General features: G+C 38.5%; 1 pseudogene; it reads left to right on the top strand.

Moving 5' to 3' along the window:
* The first annotated feature begins 10507 nt into the window (after positions 1–10507).
* Positions 10508–11392, top strand: LOC116531220 (annotated as a pseudogene).
* The last annotated feature ends 2226 nt before the right edge of the window (positions 11393–13618 follow it).

The following is a 13618-nucleotide window of genomic DNA, read 5'->3' as shown; positions in this document are numbered from 1 at the left end:
CAATCAGAACAAAGACACAATGTACCAGAATCTCTGGGACACATTTAAAGCAGTGTCTAGAGGGAAATTTATAGCACCAAATGCCCCCATGAGAAGCAAGGAAATCTCTGAAATTGACACCTTAACATCATAATTAAAAGAACTAGAGGAAAAAGATCAAACAGACTCAAAAGCTAACAGAATACAAAAAATAACTAAGATCAGGACAGAACTGAAGGAGATAGAGACACAAAAAACCCTTCAGCAAATCAATAAATCCAGGAGCTTTTTTTTAAAAAAAAAAAGATCAACAAAATTGATAGACCCTAGCCAGACTAATAAAAAAAGAAAAGAGAGAAGAATTGAATAGGTGCAATAAAAAATGATAAAGGGGATATCACCACCAATCCCACAGAAACAGAAACTACCATGAGAGATTACTACAAACACTTCTATGCAAATAAACCAGTAAATCTAGGAGAAATGGATAAATTTGTGGACACTTACACCCTCCCAAGATTGAATCAGGAAGTTGAATCCCTGAATAGACTGATAACAAGGTCGGAAGGTGAGGAAGCAATAAATAGCTTATCAACCACAAAAAGTCCAGGACCAGATGGGTTCACCGCCAAATTCTACCAGAGGTACAAGGAGGAGCTGGTACTATTCCTTCTGAAACTATTCCAAACAATACAAAAAGAGGAAATTTTCTCTAAATCATTTTATGAGACCAACATCATCCTGATACCAAAACAGCAGAGACACAACTAAAAAAGAAAATTTCAGGCCAATATCCATGATGAACATTGATGCAAAAATCCTCAATAAAACAGTAGCAAAAAGAATCCAACAGCACATCAAAAAGCTTATCCATCACAATCAAGTCAGCTTTATACCTGGGATGCGAGGTTGGTTCAACATATGCAAATCTGTAAATGTAATACATCACATAAACAGAACCAAAGACAAAAAACACAAGATTATCTCAATAGATGCAGAGAAGGCCTTCAAGAAAATTCAACAGCCCTTTATGTAAAAACTCTCGTAAAACTAGATATCAGTGGAACAGATCTCAAAATACTGAGAGCTATTTATTGCAAACCGACAGCCAATATCATACTGAATGGGCAAAACTGGAAGCATTCCCTTTGAGGGCACTAGACAAGGGTGCCCTCTCTCACCACTCCTATTCAACAGAGTATTGGAAGTTCTGGCCAGGGCCATCAGGCAAGAAAAAGAAATAAAGGATATTCAAATAGGAAAAGAGGAAGTCAAATTGTCTCTATTTGCAGATGACATGACTGTATATTTAGAAGACCCCATCGTCTCAGTGCAAAGTCTCCTTAAGCTGAGAAGCAACTTCAGTAAAGTCTCAGGATACAAAATTAATGTGCAAAAATCACAAGCATTCCTATACACCAATAACAGACAAACTGAGAGCCAAATCATGAGTGAACTCCCATTCAAAATTACTACAAAGAGAATAAAATACCTAGGAATACAACTAACAAGGGATGTGAAGGACCTCTTCAAAGAGAGCTACAAACCACTGCTCCAGGAAATAAGAGAGGACACAAACAAATGGAAAAATATTCCATGCTTATGGTTAGGAAGAATCAATATTGTGAAAATGGCTATTCTGCCCAAAGTAATTTATAGATTCAATGCTATCTCCATCAAGCTACCATTAAATTTCTTTACAGAATTGGAAAACAACCACCTGAGACTTCATATGGAACCACAAAAGAGCCTGCATAGCCAAGACAATCCTAAGCAAAAAAAAAAGCCGGAGGCATCATGCTACCTGACTTCAAACTATACTACAAGTCTGTAGTAATCAAAATGGCATGGTACTGGTACCAAAGCAGAGATATAGACCAATGGAACAGAACAGAGGCTCAGAAATAATGTCACACATCTACAACCATCTGATCATTGACAAATCTGACAAAAACAAGCAATGGGAAAAGGATTCTCTATTTAATAAATGGTGTTGGGAAAACTGGCTAGCCATATGCAGAAAACTGAAACAGGATCACTTCCTTACACCTTATACAAAAATTAACTCCAGATAGATTAAAGATTTAAACATAAGACCTAACACCATAAAAATCCTAGAAGAAAACCTAGGTAATAACATTCAGGACATGGGCATAGGCAAGGACTTCATGACTAAAACACCAAAAGCATTGGCAACAAAAGCCAAAATAGGCAAATGGGATCTAATTAAACTTAAGAGCTTCTGCACCGCAAAAGAAACTATCATTAGAGTAAACTGGCAACCACAGAATGGGAAGAAATTTTTGCGATCTACTCATCTGACAAAGGCTAATACCCAGAATCTACAAAGAACTTCAACAAATTTACAAGAAAATAACAAACAACCCCTTCAAAAAGTGAGTGAAGGATATAAACAGACACTTCTCAAAAGAAGACATTTATTCAGCCAAGAAACATATGAAAAAAGCTCATCATCACTGTTCATTAAAGAAATGCAAATCAAAACCGCATTGAGATACCATCTCACAGCAGTTAGAATGGCAATCATTAAAAAATCTAGAGACAACAGATGCTGGAGAGGATGTCGAGAAATAGAAAAGCTTTTACACTGTTGGTGGGAATATAAATTAGTTCAACCATTGTGGAAAACAGTGTGGCAATTCCTCAGGGATCTAGAAATAGAAATATCATTTGACCCAGCAATCCCATTACTGGGTATATACCAAAAGGACTATAAATCATTCTATTATAAAGACATATGCACATGTATGTTTACTGAGGCACCATTAACAATAGCAAAAACTTGGAACCAACCCAAATACCCATCAATGATAGACTGGATAAAGAAACTGTGGCATATATACACCATGGAATACTATGCAGTCTTAAAAAAGGATGAGTTCAAGTCCTTTGTAGGGACATAGATGAAGCTGGAACCCATCGTTCTCAGCAAACTGACGCAAGAACGGAAAACCAATCAATGTCATGTTCTCACTCATAAGTGGTTGTTGAACAACAAGAACATATGGACACAGGGAGAGAAATATCATACATTGGGGCCTATCAGGGAGTGGGGGGCTAGGGGAGGAATAGAAGGGGTGAGGGGATTGGGGAGGGATAGCATTAGGGATGCCTAATGTAGATGACAGAGTGATGGATGCAGCAAACCACCATGGCATGTGTATACCTATATAACAAACCTGCACATTCTGCACATGTACCCCAGAACTTAAAGTATAATAAATAAATTTTTAAAAAAATTAAAAATTAGTTGTATGCAGTGGCATACACCTGCTAGTCCCAGCTACTTAGGAGGCTGAGGTGGAAGGATCCCTTGAGCCCAGGAATTCAAGATTGCAGTGAGCTACGATCATACCACTGCACTCTAGAGTGGGTAAAAGAGCAAGACTTTGTCTTTAAAAAAAACAAAAATGCATATATTTTACATAAAAGGTTCACTGCACTAACAGCCCCACAGAGATTCTCAAATTCCCAACTGCACGTCAAATTGCACCAGAACTGCTGATGACTGTGAACTTCCTAGATTGTTAAATAAATTATAATAATTTTTTTAAGTACCAAAAGTTAACCTTTGAACAATGCAACAATGCAAAAATCTGGCAACTGACAAGTATAAAACCTCTACTTTTAAATGCTGGTTTTAATGATGAAAGCAAGAATGTAAAATAATGTAACATGAAGTTTCTTTATATTCATACCTGCTTTCTAAAGTGCCAGACAATGACTATAAATTGAGGAGGACATCCATCAGTAACAGAACAGGCAAGGGAAATAGACGGTGAGTAAATTACTACATTTACAAATAATCTAATAATCTTCTTGTTCACAAGGGTGAAATCTAATGTAGGAACTGAAATTTCCTGGTGAGTTGAATACCTTTCCATCTTCGTGAGTGATAATGAGTCAGTACTCTGGGAAATCAATGATCTCACCAGGTGGGCAGACTCAGACGAGGGAGCCTACCTGCAAGGATCTACACCACACAAGTGATTAAAAAGCAATTCATTGGCTCGTGACCACCTGCCGATACCATCACTCCAGCAGACTCTGACAGCCTGCTGGGGAATTGAGTTAGTTGTTGTTTATCCCCATCTTTATTGGTACCTCCCTGGGGTGCCTTTGTACCCCAACCCCACATTTTCTAGCTGGGTCTGATGTTTCTTTTTAGACATTTCTAGCAAACCATTTTCTCAGTTTCTCCTATGTGACTTAGCAATTCTCTCTAATGTCCTTTTTGTTTCATAGTCGTTTTCATTCATTTACTCAACATGCATTAAATGGCAACTGTGTTCGAGGCTCCAAGCTAGAGGAGCTATACAGTGGAAATGCAGTCAGTTAAAAGAGAGATATCATCAAATAATTCTCAAAAAAGTAGTAAGTGCCAACCTAGGAGGCCAGGTACCTGGATGGCGTTGGCCAATCCAGCTTTCTCCCTTGTCACTTACAGAATGCAATGTCCTGGGATAAGGAGGAGCCGTCCAGAACAACCCAAACTATGCCCTTGTTCCTTCTAGAACAGGATGTTCTGCAACCCTGGTGTTCAGTGAGCCCAGAAATGCCCAGGGTATAAAACCCATGGCAGAGCAATTTCAGGGTCTCTCAGCTGCAAAGTGACATGGAACATGGGCAGACAAGACTCCATCCACCCTGGAAAGTTTTATTGAGCCTTTCTGGGCCAAATCCTTGGTTTCTGTTTATTTTTGCTGCTATCTGTTAGCAACAAATCTGCTCGTTGATCATAGATTCTGTCTCACTGGACTAGACCTACAAACCTTTGCAATAATAAATGTCCCAAGTGGTAAAATGAAGGGTCAGAGGAAAGAACTATTCCACTATGCTCCTCCTTCTCTGACCACTGCTTTCCAGCTTTCTTCATGAGCTACTTTTCCTTTTGGCCAGTACTCACTTTCCACCCTCTTCTCTTCTTACTCACTAGGTAATGCATCTATTCCTTTGGCCTTAACACCTCATTCCCGGCCCTGACCATTCTCCTTAACTCCCAACCATATTTTCAACTATCTGTTGGATGCTACTACTGAAAGTTTCTAGGTCTTCTCTTATGCAGGAGTCCAAATTTTTTATTCTGGAACTTACTGCTTCTCCTGTATTCCCAGACTCCAACAATAGCTACAAGCTAGAAACCTTAAGTAGTTTTGATACGTCCTATGCCCGAACTTCTTAACCTAATACTTTGCCAAGTGTAGTTGTTTTTACCTTGATTTTAAACTTTTTTTTAAACCAATACCTTGGTTTTACTGTTTAAACTCCTCATCTTATTCCCTTACTGAATTACCTGGTTATTCTTTATCAGCACCACTCTACCAGCCTGTTAACTGAAATCCTGACCTCCATCTCTTTTTCACGAACTATCCTTTACTGATACCAGAGTGATCATTTTAATATATAAAGTGATCATGTCACTTCCTGTTTCAGAACGTTATTATTGCACAGAGTAAAGCCCAAATTTTTTAGCATGCCAGAAGAGACTTTCACAATCTGATCTAATTGGTGATACATAAATACCCACCCTGTCCCCCAACACACACATACACACATATACGTTCACTCTTCCAAAAACTCCCTAGCTTCTCAGGGAGAAGAACTTGTCAAAGAGCTGAAAATGAAGAAAAGTGATCACTAGCAGTGTCTTCCATGAAATGCTGGCTTTGTCTAGTAGGGCCTTCAGGGGTGATCTGACTCTATAGGGTTGTAGCCTTTGATTGCCTTGATTAACCAGGCTGTCTTATGGTTCTGTAGAAATAGAAATTAAATTGTAGAAAATTGATAGTAATAAAAATATTTCCTTCTAAACGTTCACTCTCTCTGTCTAAGCTAGGACATCTATCTTCTCCTGCCCCTGGGACATAGGCGTGCCTGATTCTCTGGCCTTCAAACTCAGACCAGGACTGTTGGCTCCCATAGTTCTTAAGCTTTTGGGCTCAGAATAGATTGCACTGCCAGCTTTCCTGATCTTCTAGCTTATAGACAACAGACTGTGGGAGTTCTGAGGCCCACAGTCACCCCTTAAATCTTCTGCTAAAGTCTTCTATGTGTCAAACCCAACCAGAAGCCAGAGGACAAAAGAGCCCAAGTAGTGTGCTATGTAATGACATGCTGTCTGATGAACCATGAGGGGAAAAGCCAGCTGGTAAAGGCCACCCATGGAGATAGGCAGAGGAAAGCCGACAGAGCCTGGGTCCTGATCACATCATCTGGCTGCTTCATCATCCCAGAACCATGTTCTACAGCCTTCTTCTCAGTCCCTGTGCAACAGATGTCTCTCTATATATGTATATATATGCACACACACACACATATATACAGATGTTTACATATATGTGTAATATATATAACACACATATGTGAGAGTACGTGTGTGTGTATTTCACCACATTACATGGTAAAAGCAGGAGCAAGTGAGAGTTGGGGGGAAGGGTGCCACATGCTTTTAAATAACCAGATCTCACAAGAACTCCCTATTGCAAACACAGCATCAAGCCATGAGGGATCCACCCCCTCATATATATTTTTTTACATATAGGCCACCAATACCATACATACCATCCAGGGACCTGGGAATCAATCCACTCCACCTGATGCAGCTGGCACCAGTGTCCACACACATTATCCGTGGGCCTAAGGATTGGCTCACCCCACTCACCGCTGCCAGCACCTATGGACAGTGTAAACAGGGGCCTGAAACAAGCCTTTTCTTTTCATTGCTGCCACCACTGATGCCTGAGGATCAGCCCACCTAATATTCCCATGCCCAGAAAAGTTTCATTATAAGCTTCATGAACAACTGCAGTGTAAGCAACTGAGGAACTCGCGAATGTCCCTAATGCTAATTATCACTGAAGAAACCACATGGAAATTATACCACTGCACACACCCAGAATCAAAGCTGACTAACACTATAGACAAATCTGTAAGAAAAAATTCATCCCTCTGAAAGCCAATCCATAAAATTGGAAAAAGTGACTGTTACAACAGATGCACAGATATCAATGTAAGGAAACAAGAAATGTTAACAATTAAGAAAGCATGAGGCCTCCAAAGGAGCACAATAATTTTCCGGTAACAGTTCTCAAAGAAAAGTTAGAAAATGTTTGAAAAATAATACAAAATAATAATATCAACGAAACTCAGTGGGTTACATGAGAACACAGATAAAAATATAAAGAAATTCAGAAAATAATTCATGATCTGAATGAGAAATTCAAAAGAGGACATAGATGTTATTGAAATAAACATCAATCCTACAGCAGAAGAAATCAATGAATGAAATAAAAAAATAAAATTAAGAATGAAATAAAAAATACAATTAAGAACATAAACAATAGACTAGATCAAACAGAAGAAAGAGTTTTTGAACCCAAAGACAGGTCTTATGAAGGAATCTAGTCAGACACCCTCCTCCCACAAAAAAAAAAGAAAGAAAAAAAGAAAGAAAAGGAAATAATAAAACGGGAAAAAAAGGACTGAAAAGGCTGCATGACATATGGGTCACTGTAAATCCAAATATTCAAATTCTGAGAGTTCCAGAAGGAAAAGATACAGGCAAAGACATAGAAAATCTACTTAACAAAATAATAGCTGAAAGCTTACTGATGTCATTTGGATGACTGTCCCCTCCGAATCTCACGTTGAGATGTAATCCTCAGTGTTGGAGGTGGGGCCTGGAAGGTGTTTGGCTCATGGCTAGGCGTTGTCTTTGTAATGGTAAGTTCTTGTAAGACCTGGTCATTTAAAATGTGTGGCACCTTCTCCACAACGCTCCCTCTCCTGCTTCTGCTTTTGCCATGTAACATGCCTTCTCTCACTTTGCTTTGAGCCATGATTGTAAGCTTCCCAAGACCTCCCTAGAAGCCAAGCAGAGGCCAGCATTGTGCTTCTGGTAATTCCTGAAGAACTGTGAGGGAAATTAACTCTTTTCTTTTTATATTACCCATTCTCAGGTATTTCTTTTTTCTTTTTATTTTTTGTGACTGTCTCACTCTGTCACCCAGACCGGAGTGCAGTGGAACAATCTCTGCTTACTGCAAACTCCAACTTCTGGGTCCAAGCAATTCTCATGCCTCAGCCTCTCAGATAGCTGGGACTACAGGTGTGCACCACCACATCCAGCTAATTTTGGTATTTTTAGTAGAGATGAGGTTTCACCATGTTGCCTAGGCTGGTCTCGAACTCCTAAGCTCAGGCAATCCACCTGCCGTGGCCTCCCAATGTGCCAGGATTACAGGTGTGAGCCACTGTTCCCAGCCTCGGTCATTTCTTTACAGCCATGCATGGACAGCCTAACACAATGAGTGAGTTCTTGTTCTGAGTTTACACAAGATCTGATTTTTAAAAAGAGTGTGGCATGTCCCCCTCTTTCTTGCTCTTGTTCTTGCCATGTGACATGCTGGCTTCCTTTTCACCTCCAGCCATGATTGCAAGCTTCCTGAAGCCTTCATCAGAAGTAAATGTTGGCACTATGCTTTCTGTAAAGTCTGCAAAACTGTGAGCCAATTAAACCTCTTTTCAATACAAATTATTCAGTCTCAGGTATTCCTTTACAGTAGCGCAAGAATGGACTAACACTCTTTCCAAGTCTTACAAGACATATAGACATTCAGATATAGGAAGCTCAGAGATCACAAAACAGATTCAACCCAGAAAAGTCTTTTCAAGGCACATTATAGTCAAACTGTCAAAAGTCAAAGAGAAAGAAATAATTCAAAAGGCAGAAGAAGAACAGCATCAAGTCACATAACAGAATCTCCATCAGGCAAACATCAGATTTATCAGCAGAAACTTTACAGGGTAAGAGAAAATGTTATTCTACATTAAAAGAACTAAAATAGCCTTTCCCAGACAAGTAAAAACTGGGAAATTATCATCACTAGCTGATCCTGCAGGAAAGGCTTAAGGAGGCCTACGTCTAGAAGTGAAAGGATGACATCTGTCACCATGAAAACACATGAAGGTATAAATCTCACTGGCACAGTAGATGTACAAATGAGAAAAAGGAAGGAGTCAAACATTACCGCTACAGCAAACCACCGGACTGCAATAGTAAGCAGTAAGAGACAGAGAAAGGAATAAAGGATATACAAAACAACCCCCAAACAACGAACAAAATGACAGAAATAAGTCCTCACCTATCAATGACAACTTTGAATATGAACAGATTAAATTCCTCACTTAAAATGTGCAGACTGGCTGAATATATTAAAAACATAACCCAATTATATGCTACCTATGAGAAACTCACTTCACCTGTAAAGAAACATATAAACTAAAAATGAAGAATGGAAAAATATTTTCACACAAATGGCAATTAAAAATGAGCAAAAGTGGTTATACTCCTATCAGATAAACTTTAAGTAAAAAACTGTAAGAAGAGACAAAAAGTTCATTATTAATAATAAAGGGATCCGTTCAGCAAGAGGATATAATAATTACATATATATAAATCCAAACCTGGAGCGCCCAGATATATAAAGCCAATACTATCAGGTCTAAAGGGAGATAGACCATAATACAATGATATCTGGGGACTTCGACACGCCACTCTCGGCATGGTACAGATCACCTAGATAGAAAATCATCAAAAGCATTGGACAGAAACTGCACTTTGGAACAAACAGACACAACAGACATTTACAGAACATGGTATAAAACAGCTGCAGAATACACATCCTTCTCAGCAGCACATGAAACATTCTTCAGTATAGACCATATGTTAGGCCATAAAACCAGTTGCAAAAAATTTTTTAAACTTGAAATTATATCAAGTATCTTATATGGCCACAATGGAATAAAACTAGAAATAAATAACAAGAGGAACTTGAAAAACTGTACAAGTATATGGAAATAAAACAACATGCTCCCAAATGACTATGGAGTCAGTGAAGAAATTAAGAAGTAAATCAAAAGTATTCTTGAAACAAATAAAAATGAAAATACAACAAGCCAAAACCTATGGGATACGGTAAAAGCAGTGCCTAGGGAGATGTTCAGAGCAAAAAATGCCCACATCAAAAGAGTACAGCAATTTCAAATAACCTAACAATGCACCTCAAAGATCTAGAAAAGCAAGAATAAATCAAACTCAAAATTAGTAAAAGGAAAGAACTAATAAAGATCAGAGTAGAACTAAACGAAAAAGATACTTAAAAAAAATACAAAGGACAGCACAGCATGGTGTGGCGCAGCCCCTGCTTGCCTTTCCCTCTTGTTGGAGAGAGGTGCCTATGGGGCCCTATTGCCATGGCTACCGCCACTGCCACATGACCACCACCACTGTGGTTGCGCCACCGAGTGCTGTCTCTATGGTGAGAAGAAGGCGGTGGAGAGTGAGCTCAGCAACACAAGTACGTAAATAAAGGATAAAATGGTTTATGGAACAAATCTTCAGTCAAGTATAACATACTGATGCTTGGCCTCTAGACTTCCTTGTGCCCTCACTGTGCCAGCAGCAACTATAGCTCATAGCTAAAGAATTTGTGAAGTTTGGGCTTGCAATTTGAATTAAGAGATGAAGAAAATTTGTCAAGTTATTTGGAAATATCATTACATTGCTATGGACACCGGGTTTCCAGGTGTGGTTGCAAGACCCATTGCAGAATTCAGGAGCAATGCTGACTATCAGTATCAATTATTGCAGTGTAATGTAGACTTCTTAAAGATACTTCGGCTAGGACTGACATTTATGAATAAGCAAGAAGAATACCCTCTAGGAACTTCACCTTGGCAGCTTAATTTTAAATTTAGTTTGACAGAGGGCATATATGCCCATCACTCTATAGAGCTACTAACAACATCTGGTATCCAGTATAAAAACATAAGAAGGAAGGAATGGAGACCCACTACTTTGCTGAACTTCTTTTTTTTAATTATTATACTTTAAGTTCTGGGGTCCATGTGCAGAATGCGCAGGTTTGTCACATAGGTATACATGTTTCATGGTGGTTTGGGAGTGGTCCTCTGTGAAGGGGTCAAATGGTTGTCATTTCATAGCAGTTATGACTTTGGCCATTTAATCAAAATCCTGACCAACTCTAACTTGCCTGAAAAAGAACTTGACTTCTTTGAGATCCTTTGTTTTTTCCTGTCATTTATGCTGTCACATACCTCAGGAAGAGCTGCAAAAATCTCAAAGGTGGATTACAGGAGCTGGTAGGACAGGTAGAGCTAGAACAGGTAGGACCACAACATCATGCAGGATCTGATTCATTGCTCATAGAAATGGCCTTTTCCAAAACGAGAGAAATGTTCTTTGATGATCATATTGATGATGCCAAATATCGTGGTCATTTACATGGCCTTGGTTCTGGTTCATTCTATGCACAAAATGGCACAGGGAATGCATATGAAAAGGAAGCCAACAAGCAGTCATGACATGAAATAGTCCTTTTAATGTTATTTCGAGCTATACACATGCTTGTATCTAGATTTTATCCCCGACCGAATCCCTTGAACAACAGACAGCACCTAGAACAACAGACAATCCCTTGAACAACAGACAGTACCCCAATTTTCATGGCCCATTTTATTGTCTGTCTTTCAGTACGAAGTATGACACTTCCTACCTCAGATGTTAATAAAAAGAAACACAGAGGCCTGGCGTGGTGGCTCATGCCTGTAATCCCAGCACTTTGGGAGGCCGAGATGGGTGGATCACGAGGTAGGGAGTTTGAGACCACCTTGGCCAGCACGGTGAAACCCCGTCTCTACTAAAGACAAAAAAAAATTAGCTGGACGTGGTGGCACACACCTGTAATCCCAGCTACTCAGGAGGCTGAGGCAGGAGAATCGCTTGAACCTGGGAGGTGGAGATTGCAGAGAGCCGAGATTGCACCATTGCATTCCAGCCTGGGTGGCAGGGTGAAACTCCATCAAGAAAGGAAGAAGAAAGAAAAAAAGAAAGAGAGAGAGAGAGAGGAAGGGAGGAAGGAAAGAAGGGAGGGAGGGAGGGAGGGAGGAAGGGAGGGAGGGAGGAATGGCAGGAAGGAGGTTAGATTTGGCCTTAATTCAATATACTTGTGAGCAAGTGTGTGTGACAGAGGGTGGGAAAAGCTACATCATGTTGAATATTTTGATAAATTTTACCTACTCAAGTTTGGCTTATTTTTCTCTTTTCCTAAATTAAGTAGAACTGGCTATAATTTATTTCTGTGTTTCATATCTCTCCCTTCCATTCTGCAGGAGTTTTAGCTATTTAAGATTGTGTACCATCAATTTTGCACTTTAGAGGGTGATTCTGACTCAAAACCCCTGTTTTATCAGAAATTTTATTTTTTCTTGATCTTAGCTGGAAAAATGACCATCTGCCAACTTTACACAGTATTTACTTGTTTTTGACCCACAGAATATAGCACATTCATTATGCAAACTGTCGATTCAACAAAACTAAAAAAAAAAAAAAAAAAAAAAAAAAAACAAAACCAAGAAACTACTGAGGAGTTTAGCAACTGCTGTTTCTGTAAGTAGTGTTTAATCTTTCAAGCACATCTAGTGTCTATCAGTTTCTAATTGGCATGTGTAGGCTGCTCTGTGACCGAAGAGTTTTTAAACCAGCATTACATCCTTCAGGAAAAATCCTTTGTGATGGGACGTTTAGTATCCGCCAGGAAACTGGTACTCAAGATGTTGAAACTACAGTTATTTTATGACAGCACATTTCCCTTGATCTGCTTCTTTTTTTTCCATCACTGTTTACCCTTGTTTTTCTTAAATTTTGCAGCCATATTTATGATGCTTTTTGTTGGATACACAAATCCATTTTATTAAAATCCAAAGATAACAGGTCTTTAGGTAGATTTTGTACCAAGTTAAATTAGAAGACAAAAATTGTGCTTTTATAGTTGCTACAAAGATAAATAATGGAAATATTTGGTACAAAACAACAAAATACAATATACATATATAGTATATACATATGTATGTATAATATATACATATTCTCATATATAGATATAGCTAATAAAATTACCTGGAGTGTAATGCTTTTTGTGTGTGTGTATATCTTTGCAATCTATTTTATATCTATTGACAAAAGAGACTGTGAAATATTTAGCCATACAGAACATGTGGCCAGACCAGAGCATATGTAGGAAGACTTTTTGGTAATCATTAACTCTACCCTGAAATGATGGACTGCAAGTTATAATGTGTGTTACCTACACTTCAATCAGTAATATTAGCAAATCTTCAAATGTTAGTCACATTGGTTTGTCTCTCTTGTATGTTCTTTATTCATGATGGTACAGTGCTATAGCTGAGTAGTCCTTTTTAAACAAAACGTTATTTACAAAACAGAGGATATTATTTGTTTTTAGAGCTTTTGTAAATAAAGGCTTCAAAAATGTTTCCTTATAAAAAAGGTTAAAAAAATTAAAAAATACAAATGATTAATAAAATTAAAAACTGGTTTTTTGAAAAGAAAAAATTGATAAAGCACTAGCTAGAGTAACAAAGAAAAAATGAGAGGAGACTCAAATAAACAAAAGCAGAAAAAAATGAGACATTACAACTGATACCACAATGATCCAAAGACCCTTAGAGACCATTATGAATAACTATACATTAACAAATTGGAAAACTTAGAGGAAATAGATAAATTCTGGTACAC

The sequence above is a fragment of the Sapajus apella genome, unplaced genomic scaffold (assembly GCF_009761245.1).
Source record: "Sapajus apella isolate SASKATOON/1434 unplaced genomic scaffold, GSC_monkey_1.0 scaffold69, whole genome shotgun sequence".
Classification (NCBI taxonomy): domain Eukaryota; kingdom Metazoa; phylum Chordata; class Mammalia; order Primates; family Cebidae; genus Sapajus; species Sapajus apella.
Note: the sequence above shows the minus strand (reverse complement) of the source record. Positions and strands in the feature narration are given on the sequence as shown.